This window comes from Somniosus microcephalus, chromosome 12, assembly GCF_052327205.1.
Source record: "Somniosus microcephalus isolate GS21.2 chromosome 12, FLI_Smic_1.0, whole genome shotgun sequence".
Classification (NCBI taxonomy): domain Eukaryota; kingdom Metazoa; phylum Chordata; class Chondrichthyes; order Squaliformes; family Somniosidae; genus Somniosus; species Somniosus microcephalus.
The window spans coordinates 68,705,390-68,721,650 of record NC_140998.1 but is presented as its reverse complement, the minus strand read 5'-3'; positions in this window follow the sequence as shown (position 1 = coordinate 68,721,650).

The following is a 16,261-nucleotide window of genomic DNA, read 5'->3' as shown; positions in this document are numbered from 1 at the left end:
TTTCTTTCTGTATCTTTTAAAACATCCTGGTAGATTTAATGTGAGTTACCTCCAATTCTATGCCATTAGGGACGTATCTCAGGAACCCACCTTGCCCCACAGACCTGAGAGTCCAATACAACCTGTCTATTCCACGGGTCGCTGAGTCGTCTCCCCTTCCCCTAGAAAAACTTTGAATGTCCCCAGTGGCCCCCTTTGTAAAGAGTACCGCACTTAAATATTTTTTTAAACATCTGTATTTTTTGTGGGGTCCAGGCCACAGTCCTAGGCTGGACTCCTCTCAGTGGGACCTGCTGCTGCCCTTCAAAAGGCTGGTACACAACTTCCCACTTGGCATACCAACCTCCAAAGTCACACTCGATTCCTGCTGCTGGGTGCGGGAACTCCCAACTTAGGGAGTCCCCAATCCAGCAGCCACTTACGTCAATAGTCTTATAGGGATGGGTGATGGCTCTGCTCTACAAAATCATTCTAGAAAATTTGCCTTGCAGCCAGGACCTCTTGTCTCCAGGGCCCAGTGGAATTTGTGGCCATTTCGGAGAACTCCCACCAAAGTTATAGACAAAATCCATCAGAAAGGCTGAGAAATTTTGGCTCCTATACATTCAACAATTAGGACTACAATTCTGATTTTATTTTAAACTGTAGTGTTGTAAGTAGCAAGTCTCCACACCTTAGCTACAACATGTAACTATGGAGCTCTAAAGGAATGTTTAATCAGAGACAGGATAATAATTGAGATATAGAACAATGGTACTCGGCAGAGACTTTTACAAGAACCAAAACTGACATTGAAAGCTTGCATTGACATCTGTGTTGAATTGACAGCAAAGTAGCTGAAGGGAATAAGGAACAGGACCAGCATTTGACAAGGGAAAAGGAGAAAGTGACTCCAGATATGAAGCCCAATAAATTTTAGAAAGCTTCTGAAATAGGCTACAAATACCATGGAATATGCCACGGCACAAAGAAAGAAGCCTGTCCTGTTTGGGGTCAGAAAAATAATACATATAGAGAAATGAAACTGCCCAAAGCCTAGAAATTGAAGAGAATGCAAACAGCACTACCTACTGTAAATGGAGCTGATTATTACTCAAATGAAGATTACTTTCTCTTGTTTGAAGTAGTTAGATCTGTAAAACACCAATATGCTAACAAATTATATGTTAGTATGCTCACAAACAACAAGCAAGTCAGGTTTCAGCTAGACTGCAGTTGTACAGTGAATATTTCCTGTCTGAGAATGAATACCCGAGTCAGTTTTACTGCTCTGAGTAATAGAATATCAGGATTCTAACATTTCACTGCCCATAGTCAACAAAACTGAAAGGAACCCTTGAGGTACATACGAATCAGTGTTAAAAATCTCAAGAACAAGAAAAAGTGCAGCTTTGAATTTCAAATACTTGCAAGTTGATGTAGATCTGTAATAAATGTTTGTGACTGTGAATCATAAGAACATTACGATGGATGGTTTATTAAAACTCACAAAACAAGATGTAGTGGCCAAGTATTCAAAGGGGAGGAGAAGTTAACACTATTTGCTGATGCACAGAGTGGTCTTAAACAGTGTGATTTTAAACAGAGTGATGTAAGAAAACTACTAAGCACTTGGTTTGAGTATAAAACAAGGCTTTAATCAACTATTTCACAACCATGAGTTCTAGTTACATCACTAGTTCCTGGTTACAAAAACGTCCTGAGCAAGCTGGGCTCACGCCCGAGTATTTATACTTTCCTTGGACGGCGCCACCAACTGGCTGCCCAGTGTTATCTCATGAGTCATTTCTACATGAATGGTAAGATTCATGACACAGAGGGGTCGATTTTAACTCAGGTGCGGGGAATTGGCAGTTTCCCCGAATTTAGTGATTCCCACACGATTCTAAATGGGTCTGTGAGATTGATGCAATTTTAACTCAATTGACCAATTGATTTCCAGCGTGTGGGAAGCCTTGGCAATTGAGTATTTCCAGTCAGAAAGTCGCAGAATATGACGTCATCATTGCTGCTGCTTTTAAGGTCCACAGCAAGCCTTGCTTCCTCTGCAGGCTCCCAAACTTCACCATTAAGATGGCACAGGAGCCTGCAGGAGCAACGGCCAGTGGGAGGGCCAGATCTGTCCCCAAATTTGACGAGGCTTCACTCCAGGCATTACTGGATGGTGCTAGGGCCCACAGGGAGGTCCTGTTCCCTTCTTCAGGGAGGAAGAGGCCTCCCAGCCAGACCAAGGCTGTGTGGCTACAGGTGGCAGGTCAAGTCAACTCCTTGGGACTCACATGAAGAACATGGTTGCAGTGCAGGAAAAGATTCCATGACCTTCTTCGCACTGGAAAAGTAAGTACTGTATGAAGTTTCCATCACCCTCAATCTGATACCCATTGCCTTTCCTCACCAGCACTCAGCTTTACCAATCTCTTCCTGCACATCCCACTTGACACTCACATCCATGCACCCTTACCCATTCACTCTCTCTCTATGCTCATATTCACAGAACTATTCCACCATGCAGCCCTCACACTCCCTCTCACTCTGATGCTTTGAACACAACTGACTACACACAGGGAGGGCCCTTGGTCTTGCAACCTCACTCCATCTTTGTCTCCTTCTAAGTATCTATGTTATGCAATCTCTGCACTCACTCCTTCATTCTCACTCAACCTCCACTTGTCTCCCTCATTGCAGGAAAAGAGAGCTCACAACAGGAGAGAGTGAGCCAGGACAGGAGGAGGGCCGCCCTTAGTAGCCCAGCTCACACCCTGGGAGGAAGGCGTCCAGGAGATTGCCGGGGCTGACCGAGATGTGGAAGTTGGAGAAGGACAAATAGGACCTCAAAGGTAGTAATCACAGGATTGCTACCAGTGCCACGTGCTAGTCAGAGTAGAAATAGAAGGATATTTCAGATGAATACGTGGCTAGAGGAATGGTGCAAGGGGGAGGGATTCAAATTCCTGGGACATTGGAACCAGTTCTGGGGGAGGTGGGACCAGTACAAAACGGACGGTTTGCACCTGGGCAGGGCCAGGACCGATGTCCTAGGGGGAGTGTTTGCTAGTACTCTGGGGGAGGGTATAACCTAAAATGGCAGGGGGTTGGGAACCTGAGTGGGGAGACAGAGGAAAGGGAAACCAGGATAAAAGCAAAAGACAGGAAGGAGAAAAACAAAAGTGGCAGACAGAGAAATCAAGGGTTTAAATCAAACATGGCCACAGTAAATAATAATTCTAAAAGATCTAAGAACGTTAAAAAAACAAGCCTGAAGGCTTTGTGTCTTAATGCGAGGAGCATTCGTAATAAGGTGGATGAATTAGCTGCGCAAATAGAGGTAAACGAATATGATATGATTGGGATTACGGAAACATGGCTCCAGGGTGGCCAAGGCTGGGATCTCAACATCCAAGGGTATTCAATATTCAGGAAAGATAGGCAAAAAGGAAAAGGAGGTGGGGTAGCATTGCTGGTTAAAGAGGGGATTAACACAATTGTCAGGAAGGATATTAGCTCTGATGATGTGGAATCTGTATGGGTAGAACTGAGAAATACCAAGGGGCAGAAAACATTAGTGGGAGTGGTATATAGACCTCCAAACAGTAATGCAGAGGTCGGGGATGGCATTAAAAGGGAAATTAGAGAAGCGTGCAATAAGGGCACAGCAGTCATCATGGGTGACTTTAATCTACATATAGATTGGGCTAACCAAATTAGTAACAATACTGTGGAGGAGGAATTCCTGGAGTGTATACGGGATGGTTTCCTGGACCAATATGTTGAGGAACCAACTAGAGGTCAGGCCATCTTAGACTGGGTATTATGTAGTGAGAAAGGATTAATTAGCAATCTTGTTGTGCGAGGGCCCTTGGGTCGGAGCGATCATAATATGATAGAATTCTTCATTAAGATGGAGAGTGAAGTAGTTGACTCAGAGACTAGGGTCCTGAATTTAAATAAAGGAAACTACGATGGTATGAGGCGCGAATTGGGTAGGATTGATTGGGGGATGTCACTCAAAGGGTTGACGGTGGATAGGCAATGGCAAACATTCAAAGATCACACGGACGAACTACAGAATTTGTTCATCCCAGTTTGGCATAAAAATAAAACAAAAAAGGTGACTCATCCGTGGCTAACAAGGGAAATTAGAGATAGCATAAGATCAAAGGAGAGGACATATAAATTGGCCAGAAAAAGCAGTAAACCTGAGGATTGGGAGCAGTTTAGGATTCAACAAAGGAGGACAAAGGGATTAATTAAGAGGGGGAAAATAGAGTATGAGAGTAAGCTTGCAAGGAACATAAAAACTGACTATAAAAGCTTTTATAGATATGTGAGGAGAAAAAGATTGGTGAAGTCAAGCGTACATCCCTTGCAGTCAGAATCAGGGGAATTTATAATGGGGAACAAAGAAATGGCAGACCAATTAAATACATACTTTGGTTCTGTCTTCACAAAGGAGGACACAAATAACCTCCCAGAGATGTCGGGGAACATAGGGTGTAATGAAAGGGAGGAACTGATAGAAATCAGTATTTGTAGGGAAATGGTGTTAGAGAAATTGACGGGATTGAAGGCCGATAAATCCCCAGGGCCTGATAATCTACATCCTAGGCTACTTAAGGAAGTGGCCCTAGAAATAGTAAATGCATTACTGGTCATCTTCCAAAATTCGATAGACTCTGGAATAGTACCCATGGATTGGCGGGAAGCTAATGTTACCCCACTGTTCAAAAAAGGTGGTAGAGAGAAAACAGGGAATTACAGACCGGTAGGCCTGACATCGGTAGTGGGGAAAATGCTAGAGTCCATTATAAAAGATGTAATAGCAGAGCACTTGGAAAACAGTGACAGGATTGGACAAAGTCAACATGGATTTACAAAAGGTAAATCGTGCTTGACTAATCTACTGGAATTTTTTGAGGATGTAACTGGTAAAATAGATAAGGGAGAACCAGTGGATGTGGTGTATTTGGACTTTCAGAAGGCTTTCGATGAGGTCCCGCATAAGAGATTAGCATGTAAAGTTAAGGCACATGGGATTGGGGGCAAGGTATTGACTTGGATAGAGAACTGGTTGGCAGACAGAAAGCAAAGAGTTGGAATAAACGGCTCTTTTTCCGAGTAGCAGGCTGTGACTAGTGGGGTACCGCAGGGATCGGTCCTGGGAGCCCAGCTATTCACAATATATATTAATGATCTGGACGAGGGAACTAGATGTAATATCTCCAAGTTTGCAGATGACACAAAGCTGGGTGGGGGTGTGTGCTGCGAGGAGGATGCCGAGAAACTCCATTATGATTTGGACAGGTTGGGTGATTGGGCAGAAGCATGGCAGGTGCAATATAACATGGATAAATGCGAGGTTATCCACTTTGGTGTCAAAAACAAGAAGGCAGATTATTATCTGAATGGCAATAGATTGGGAGAAGGGGAAGTGCAACGAGACTTGGGCATCCTTGTGCACCAGTCGCTGAAGTTAAGCATGCAGTTGCAGCAGGCGGTTAAGAAGGCAAATGGTATGTTGGCCTTCGTAGTGAGAATGTTTGAGTACAGGAACAAAGATGTCCTGCTGCAGTTGCACAGGGCCTTGGTGAGACCACACCTTGAGTATTGTGTGCAGTTTTGGTCGCCTTATCTGAGGAAGGATGTTCTTGCCATGGAGGGTGTAAGAGCCATGAAAGTTTAAGAAAGAAAATACTTTAAAATATTGGTTAAATAGTATAATACAGCTAATTTACCTGACTGACTTATTGTATTGAGAAACCCCCTATTTTCTTGCTCCAGTAGTATAGTCTGAGATACCCCCTTCATTCTTGCTACAATGGTACAGTCCTTAAGATTGTCACATGGTATGCAGCCATTTTACAGTTTAAACTCCACGAGGCCGGAGAAGGTAGAAGCTTTTGAGGGCTGGAGCAATACAGTTTTTTGACCGTATTCGTTTATACGTGTTTTCTTTGTAATTCTGTTTGTAAGGTGTTATAGTAAACAGTTTAAAAGACAAAGCTACGTTTGGGAATGTTTTATTTCGACACGCGTCTACTCGTTGTTAAAAGCCTCAAAGCTCAGTGGCTGCATGTTTGGAAATTAAGAAGCGCCACTACATTAGTCAAAAACTTGCTCCCTAAGAAGGAAAGGACGGAATTGTCGGCGAACGTATACATGAATGGTCACGGAGCCAGACAACAATATAAGAAAGCGAAGGTACAGTGACTGTTCCTTGCTTTGTTCATTCTATTGAGAAGCTAAATAAGAGCTGTGGGTAAAATGGCCGAGGCCTTACGGAGCCGTGAGGATCTTCCCCCAGCCAGAAAGATTGTTGGCCAAAAGAGGGAAATAAAGCTCACCCCAAAGGCAATGGAAGAGAAGTTACATAGAAGCATAGGTGCAAGGAAGGCTAAATTAGCTCAGATAACTGAAAAAATGAAGATAATTGATTGTCTCATGGAAGATAATGCTAATATTAAGAAAGCTGAAGACATAATGCATTACAATTTCTCCAAGCTGCATGAAGAATTTAATGTACTCAATGAAGATGTATTAGCACTTCTGTCTGAAGAAGAGGGAAAAGCTGATCAGCACAACTGGTTTGATCTTAAATCATCCAGCATTAAGGACTATGCCAAGGCCACAGAACAGTGGATGTTAAGGATTCGTCAAGATGCTGATACAGCAGAGAAAGATAAAGTTGACGATGAAGTCGGACCAGATGATAGCATTTCAGAGACTTCAGCCAGACTGAGCAAAAATCGAAAAGAAGGTAGCTCTGTTTCTGGACGCAGGTCAGTTGCTTCTACCACAAGCTTGTCGCGACGCAAGAGAGAGGAGGTTGAACGGGCAACGTTGATGGCATGCACAGCATCTTTAGTGGAGAAGCAAGCCCTTGAACGGGAAGAGGCCCAACTGCAGGCCCAACAGGCCCAAGTGCAGGCAAAGAAAGAACAGCTGGAGATAAAAACAGCTATTGCGGTCTCAGATGCCAAGTTGGGTGTGTATGCAGATTATGAAGGCTCACAGGATGGCGTGAGCGAATACTGCCAGTCAATGTTGTCACATAGAGTTGGGTCCAGGGCACCTTCAAGAGTTACAAGAGAGTCCGAAGGCCATCTCCTGGCATTACAGCGTGGAAGAGTGGCCTCTCCACTAACAGGAGCACGTGGTGCTACCCCAGACATCAGACGGTCTAGACTAGACCCTGCTGATGACCACCAGAGGCCTGAAGGCACAGGGAGAAGCCTATACCGAGTGATGCAACGTCAGAACGAAATTACAGAGATGCTTGTAAAACAACAGAATCTGTTTCGACTCCCTCAAAGAGACATACCAGTGTTCCAAGGCGACCCACTCAAGTATAAGCCCTTCATCAGATCCTTCGAACAAGCCATTGACTCCAAAACAGAGAGCAGCAGTGATAAGTTGTACTACTTGGGACAGTACACCAGTGGTAAACCACAAGACCTGGTCAGAAGCTGTGAACACATGAGACCGGACCGGGGATACATAGAAGCCAGGAAGTTGCTGCAGGAGCACCATGGTAACGAGCTGAAGATAGCCACTGCATATATTGAAAAGGCTACCAAGTGGCCACAGATCAGATCGGAGGACGGAGAGGCATTGAACGCATATGTTCTTTTCCTCATAGGATGTCACAACACCATGGAGGATGTTGAATTCATGGAAGAGATGGACAATCCTACGACTATGAGAATCATCATCTCTAAGCTTCCTTACAGGATGAGAGAACAATGGCGAAGAACAGCCTTTGAGATAATGGAGAGACGGAAAAGTAGAGCCAGGTTTGCAGGCTTAGTGAATTTCATAGACAAACAGGCTAAAGTTGCTAGGGACCCATTGTTTGGAAACATCCAGGATGTCAGCCCGACTACTGATGGAAGAGTGAAAGCCAAGCCTGCTGAATCAAAGACTCTCAGGAAAGGTGGTTCCAGGGGAAGCAGCTTCGCAACTATCGTCACTCAGGCTGGGGAAGAAAGGTCTCAGAACTCATCTCCCAAAAAGAGCAGCACAGTGACGCCTGCTAATGCCTTTCAGAAGCCATGTTTATTCTGCCAGAAGAATCATACATTGGATTTCTGCAGTGACATCAAAGCACAGCCACATAAGGACAGAATCGAATTCCTGAAGTACAATGGCCTATGTTTTGGATGTCTCTCTCAGGGGCACCTGAGTAGAAACTGTAAGCAAAGAACAACATGCAGAGAGTGCACTCGGAAACATCCCAGTCTGCTGCATATCCACAAAGAAGAACAAGTCTCTAAGAAGAGTGAAGAAAACAATACCGACGAGAAGGTTGTTTCAAGTGCTCTGGTGTCGCTAGAACCAGAGACTTGTGGATTCACTGGGGCCGGTGACAGTGATTGTATTCTTGCCATCGTACCAGTAAAGATCAAGTCTAAGAGGAGTGAGAAGTTTGTGGAGACTTACGCCTTCATGGATCCAGGTAGTTCAGCAACGTTCTGCACAGAATCACTCATGCGACAGCTGAACGTTAGAGGCAGAAGAACAGAAATCCTATTACGCACCATGGGTCATGAGAAGTCAATGCAAAGTTATATCCTGTCAGACTTAGAAGTGTGTGGACTTGAAGAGAAGGACTTCATAGACCTGCCTAATGTTTTCACACAGAGGGAGATTCCTGTTAAAATAGGAAACTTAGCCCTGCAGAAGGATGTGGAGAGGTGGCCTTACCTGGAAAAGGTGCGTCTCCCATACATTGAAGCAGAAATTGGCCTATTAATTGGAACCAATGCCTACAAAACTATGGAACCATGGCAGGTGATAAACAGCAAGGATGACGGACCCTACGCCGTCAGGACAGCCCTTGGATGGGTAGTCAATGGACCGGTAAGGAGAGTTGATGGCAACAAGTCGAACAAGGAGGAACGACAAAATGTCACAGTTAATCGCATCTCTATCGCAAGCATTGAAGAGCTGTTGATACAACAGTTCAACGCAGACTTTTCAGAACGCAGCTGTGAGGAAAAGACAGAGATGTCACAAGAAGACCATCAGTTCATGGATTTGATGACAAGGTCTACACAGTTCATTGATGGCCACTATCACATTGGTTTGCCACTGAGAAGACAGACCGCGAAGATGCCGAACAATCGCTGCATAGCAGAGCAACGCGCCATCAGTCTAAAGAGAAAGCTGAACAAGAACCCCGACTTTCACGAAGACTACAAAGGCTTCATGAGAAACATCATAGCGAAAGGCTATGCTGTAAAAGTGCCCGAGGAACAGTTGAACAGAGACGATGGAAGGGTCTGGTACATTCCTCATCACGGTGTGTATCACCCAAAGAAGAAAAAGATCCGTGTAGTGTTTGACTGCGCCGCCTCATTCAGAGGAACTTCACTGAATGACCAGCTGCTTCAAGGTCCTGATCTTACTAATACCCTCATTGGCGTCTTGACTAGGTTTAGACAAGAGCTCGTTGCCATGATGGCAGACATAGAATCAATGTTCTACCAAGTCAGAATCCCTGATGAAGATGCTGATCTTCTGCGTTTCCTTTGGTGGCCAGATGGCGACGTTAGTCAAGCAATGGTGGAATGTAGAATGGCTGTACACTTGTTCGGAGCCACATCATCTCCCAGCTGTGCAAGCTACGCTCTCAGAAAAACTGCAGAAGATGGCAAAGGCAAAGCACCATCAGAGGCTGTGGAGCCAATCTTCAGAAACTTTTATGTCGATGACTGTCTGAAGTCCGTGTCAACAGAAGACGATGCCATCGCACTGTCAAGAGACCTTAGGACTCTGTGTTCGAATGGAGGATTTCATCTGACTAAGTGGATAAGCAACAGCAGAGCAGTTCTAGATTCTATCCCAGAAAAGGAAAGAGCCACTGAAGTCAAAGACCTGGACCTGAGCCACGATGTCCTTCCTATTGAGAGAGCTCTTGGTGTACAATGGTGCATTGAGTCAGACACGTTCAACTTCAGAATAACAGTGAACGAAAGACCATCCACAAGACGAGGGATTCTCTCCGTGGTCAGTTCCATCTACGACCCTCTTGGATTCCTGGCACCACTCATTCTGCCGGTGAAGCTGATCCTATGAGAGCTGTGTAGAGACAAGAGAGGATGGGATGAAGATATCCCAGAAGGTCAAGCTCAGAGATGGCTCAGATGGTTGACAGATTTGCAACAACTTTCTAGCTTCAACGTCAGTAGATGCATCAAGCCTGTGAGTTTTGGAGTTACAAAGACGGCTCAACTACATCATTTCTCGGATGCCAGCGAGGACGGCTATGGCACGGCTACTTACCTCTTGCTGACAAATCAACAGGGCCAGAAACATTGTGCCTTCCTCATGGGGAAATCCAGGGTGGCTCCGCTGAAGCAGGTTACCATCCCGAGACTGGAATTGACGGCAGCGGTTGTTGCAGTTAAAGTTGACCAGGTGATGCGGAAAGAGTTACAGCTCCCATTAGAAGAATCTGTCTTCTGGACGGATAGCACGATGGTGCTGAAGTATATAGAGAATGAGAAGATACGCTTCAAGACCTTCGTAGCAAACAGAATCTCATCCATTAGAGAAGCTACACAACCATCTCAATGGAGGTATGTAAACACCTCATTAAACCCAGCAGATCAAGCCTCACGGGGATTGAAGGCTGAAAACTTCATGAGGAGTGAAACTTGGATACAAGGCCCAAGTTATCTGCTGGAAACAGAGAGATCATGGCCAGAAAGACCAGATATGCCAAGTCAGATTGCTGAAGACGACGTCGAAGTCAAGAGATCAGTCACAGTAAATCTCATAACTACGAAAGAGAACTTTGACACAGTGAACAAGCTTGTTAACCATTTCTCAGGATGGCACCAGTTGAGGAAAGCAGTTGCATGGTTTCTAAGGTTGAAAGAGTTGCTGCTACACCTGAGCGGTAAGAGAAAAGAGTACCGAGCCACTATCAGTCAGTCTGAAAGTAACCCCGATAAGCAGAGAATGCTTCTACAGCAGTATATGCATCAGCACAAGACCACATTCGGTAAGAATTCATTGACCGTGGAGGATTTGGCCAAGGCTGAGATGGAGATAGTTTGCTTCAGTCAAAGACAAAGATACCCAGAAGAAATCGAAGCTTTACAGCGAAATACTCCAATCAAGGAAGGTAGTCATATCTACAAGCTGGACCCTACACTGCAAGATGGAGTACTGAGGGTGGGAGGGAGACTAAACAAATCTGCTATGCCAGAGGAGGCCAAGCATCCTGCTATCCTTTCTAAGGACCTCCGGGTTGCTACTCTCATTCTTCAGCATATACACCAGGGTATTGGACACAGTGGGAGGAATCACGTGCTTGCGAAGCTAAGACAAAGATACTGGATTCCAGGAGCTAATTCTGTAGTAAGAAAAATACTCTCTGAATGCATTGTTTGCAGACGGTTACACGCTAGAACTGGGGAGCAGAAAATGGCAGACCTGCCTGAAGACCGTTTGTTACCAGACAAGCCCCCATTTACAAACGTAGGGGTGGACTATTTCGGGCCTTTCGAGGTAAAGCGAGGACGGAGCCTTGTCAAGAGATATGGTGTGCTTTTCACTTGTTTGACCATCAGAGCAGTTCATATTGAGGTGGCACACACGCTTGGCACTGATTCCTGTATTAACGCCCTGCGGCGCTTTGTCTGTAGAAGAGGACAGGTGTCCATTATGCGTTCTGATAATGGCACTAATTTTGTCGGAGCGGAGAGAGAACTACGGGAAGCTATTGAAGGTTGGAATCAGCTTAAAATACAGGAAGCCATGATGCAAACAGGAATTAAGTGGATCTTCAATCCTCTGGCTGCATCCCACCATGAGGTGTCTGGGAAAGGCAGATACACACCGTAAGAAAACTACTCAGTTCTGTACTGAAGCAGCAAGTGCTTGACGACGAGGGACTCCAAACCGTTCTGTGTGAGGTCGAAGCCATCATTAATGACCGACCGATAACTAAGACATCAGATGATCCCAATGACCTCGAAGCCCTGACTCCGAACCACCTGTTGTTGTTGAAAACACAGCCAGTCATGCCCCCGGGAGTCTTCAAAAAGGAAGATCTGTATGCCCGTCGGAAGTGGAGGCAAGTTCAGTATATGTCAGACCTTTTCTGGACCAGATGGACAAGAGAATACTTACCTCTGCTACAGGAGCGTCAAAAATGGTCCAAAATAAAGAGGAACTTCATTGTCGGAGACATCGTCTTAATCGTGGATGATTCAGCCCCTAGAAATTCTTGGTTGATGGGAAAAATAATTAAGACCATGCCAGACTCCAGAGGCGTTGTTCGTCGCGTTTGTTTGCAAACCAAGACCAGTACCCTGGAAAGACCGATCACAAAGCTCTGCCTGCTACAAGAAGCAGCGTGAAAAGTTCCTGAACGAAAAAAGTGGACATTTATATTGTAAATATGTTGAACTCATTAGTTTATGACTCTTAAGAATGTTTGAGTAATTGATATGCTCCATGTGCCTCGTCAATTAGGGGTCGGAATGTAAGAGCCATGAAAGTTTAAGAAAGAAAATACTTTAAAATATTGGTTAAATAGTATAATACAGCTAATTTACCTGACTGACTTATTGTATTGAGAAACCCCCTATTTTCTTGCTCCAGTAGTATAGTCTGAGATACCCCCTTCATTCTTGCTACAATGGTACAGTCCTTAAGATTGTCACATGGTATGCAGCCATTTTACAGTTTAAACTCCACGAGGCCGGAGAAGGTAGAAGCTTTTGAGGGCTGGAGCAATACAGTTTTTTGACCGTGTTCGTTTATACGTGTTTTCTTTGTAATTCTGTTTGTAAGGTGTTATAGTAAACAGTTTAAAAGACAAAGCTATGTTTGGGAACGTTTTATTTCGACACGCGTCTACTCGTTGTTAAAAGCCTCAAAGCTCAGTGGCTGCATGTTTGGAAATTAAGAAGCGCCACTACATTATGGCAGGGAGTGCAGCGAAGATTCACCAGAATGATACCTGGGATGGCAGGAATGACGCATGAGGAGAGATTGGGTCAATTGGGCTTGTACTCGCTGGAGTTTAGAAGAATGAGAGGGGATCTCATTGAAACTTATAAAATTCTAACAGGACTAGACAGACTAGATGCAGGAAGATATGTTCCCGATGGTCGGGGAGTCCAGAACCAGGGGTCACAGTCTAAGGACAAGGGGTAAGCCATTTAGGACAGAGATGAGGAGGAATTTCTTCACCCAGAGAGTCGTGAGCCTGTGGAATTCTCTACCACAGAAGGCACTGGAGGCCAATTCATTAAATATATTCAAGAAGGAGTTAGATATATTTCTTAAGGCTAAAGGGATCAAGGGATATGGGGAGAAAGCAGGGACAGGGTACTGAATTTGGATGAGCAGCCATGATGGCATTGAATGACGGAGCAGGCTCGAGTGGCCGAATGGCCTACTCCTGCTCCTATCTTCTATGTTTATCTATGACAGACAGGAGCATCCCCGCAAGCTGGTGACAGAATAATTTTCCACCTCTCTCATTGGCATTGCATGAGTCGCTGATATTGATTCTGAATCTACATCATATGGACTTATGATCATCTGCAAAATGCAATGTGCATGTAACCTTGGCATCACATCTGTAACTTTTTCCTTGACTCCCCCACAGTACCATCGAGAGCCCCTGTCCCCAGTGTGCAGGAGGAAGAGCCTGAGCAGCCAGACTCCTCAGAGGAATCTGCAACCTCTGAGGGCGCAGCGTCAGCAGAAATAAGCGCACCCAGCACCCAGCGCAGACACTCACACCTCAGTGGGACCTTCGGGACATAGAGTAGAGTTGTCACCTGATGTATCACAGCTTACAAGTGAGCATCAGCAGATTGTGGAGACAGGGACAGCAGTGGAGAGTCCTCATCAGAGGGCGCAGGACTTGGCCAGCTCGGCTCAGCTGCATGTCAACCCTCTGCCTCTGAGTCCATTTGTAAGATCAGAGGTGATGGAACTCCATGCACAGATGCAGGAGTCTCTGGCAGGTTTTGTCTCCAGGGTCGCTGCGAGTGTGGAGCGAATGGAGGAATCCATAGCGAACATGAGCAGAGCCTTTGTGGAGTCAGTGGCGCATGAACGTGTCAACACGGAAAGGATGGCTACCTATGTGGAAATGATTGCTGCCTCCGTGGTAAGGCTGGTTATGGTAGAGGAGAGGAGGGCTACGGCCATGGAGCAGGTTAGTCGCCAGGGTATGGACAACATGGTGAGTGTTCAGAATAGAATGACATCTCTTGAAGAGCGATGGGCATCTATTGAACAGAGAAACCAGTCCTTCATGGAAGTCCTTCTGAGTAGGACTGCCATTGCCGATATGGGTCCCCATGGCCCCCCTGATGTGCAGCAAGCTGCTCTCAAGCCACTTGCAGGCACTGAGGGGGCCCTGACCCATGAGAGGGAGGTTGGTGGCAGACCTCAAGGAAGTGGGGGCTCCTCGCCAAGCGCTCACACTTCCATGCCACTGCAGAGCCCTCGGTCAGAGCCCTGCCGGAGTCCACACCCAATGGAGATAGAGGTCTCAACCCCTGCACAGCCGCAGGAGCAGCAGACTGCTGGTGAGCCCTCACAGGCTCGCCACCCCAGAGGACGCCCACCTAAGGTTTCGAGACAGGAGCAGCAGGAAAGTGAGCAAGGGGCCTCCACATCTGCTGAAGCCACAGGGGAACCACTACGTAGGAGCACGCATAAGAGGATAATAAAGCACAAATAGTCACAAGGGTAGTCACTTGGGTGAAATGCTGTGTATTTTGTAAAAATGCCATCAGTTGATTGTTTTCCATAAAAATTCTGATGGCAACTTCTGCAGTTGTGGCGTGTGACATTTTGCGAATGGGGCTGGAGGTCCTCTAATGCCAAGAGGGGAAGGAAAAAAAGGCCTCCCATGCTTCTGGTAGATGCCTCAGTTGAGGAAGCGCTGAGTAAGGGTGGCGAGAGGGGTCTCGCAGGAGGTCACACTGGAGAAGTGTGTGAGGCTCCAACCTTCCACAGGTGTGGTTAGGCCTGGTAAAAGTTGCCCCAGACCTGAGACAACAAAGTCCTGCCACCTGCAAATGATGGCTGATCAAATATCCTCTTTAATGTTGGGCCTGCAGCTGATAGTCAGCAAGCCAATAGTGTTCACGCCAGGTTTCACAGGCGTGATCCCCACCAGGCGTGTTTTATGTGGGAAAAGGGTTAAACAGGCAAGGGCCTGTTAAAATGGGATTATAAAGGTCAATGAGTGCTGTTTAAGGGCCCTAAAGACCAGTCCCGCCTGTTGCAGGCGGGACTGATTCGGGTCCATCAGACACACCTAGGTTAAAATGGCGTGGAGGCGGGAACCAGGCGGGGGGGGTCCCGACCCCCCGGTCTTGCCATTTTAACCCCCCACATGCCTAAAAGCCCGCCTGTCAGCTGCGTTAAAATCGAGCCCAGAGTGTTAAAGTTGGAATTTGGAGAGAGTGGAAGCCTCTGGTAAGTACTGGGTGAGTACTACCTGTAAAAAGTGAAATTTAGTTTAAAATTTTGAATTTAACTTAGAACTTTAAAAACTGTAGTTAACAGAAACTGCCTGTCAGTGGCAGTTAACTGTCAGTTAGCTGTAAGTGTTTGTCTTGAATTAGTGCGAATTACTGTGAGCAGGGAGCTGAGTCAGCATTTGTAACGTGTGTGTGTGTGTGTGTGTGTGTGTGTGTGTGTGTATGTGTGTGTGTGTGTGTGTGTGTGTGTGTATGTGTGTGTGTGTGTGTGTGTGTATGTGTGTGTGTGTGTGTATGTGTGTGTGTGTGTGTGTGTGTATGTGTGTGTGTGTGTGTGTGTGTGTGTATGTGTGTGTGTGTGTGTGTATGTGTGTGTGTGTGTGTATGTGTGTGTGTGTGTGTGTGTATGTGTGTGTGTGTGTGTGTGTATGTGTGTGTGCGTGTGTATGTGTGTGTGTGTGTATGTGTGTGTGTGTGTGTGTGTGTGTGTGTGTATGTGTGTGTGTGTGTGTGTGTGTGTGTATGTGTGTGTGTGTGTGTATGTGTGTGTGTGTGTATGTGTGTGTGTGTGTGTGTGTGTGTGTATGTGTGTGTGTATGTGTGTGTGTGTGTGTGTGTGTGTGTGTGTGTGTGTGTGTGTGTGTATGTGTGTGTGTGTATGTGTGTGTGTGTGTATGTGTGTGTTTGTGTGTGTGTGTGTGTATGTATGTGTATGTATGTGTGTGTGTGTGTGTGTGGCTCCAAAGGTATAAAAGTAAACACTATCTGCTGACACACAGAGTGGTTTTAAGTGAAGT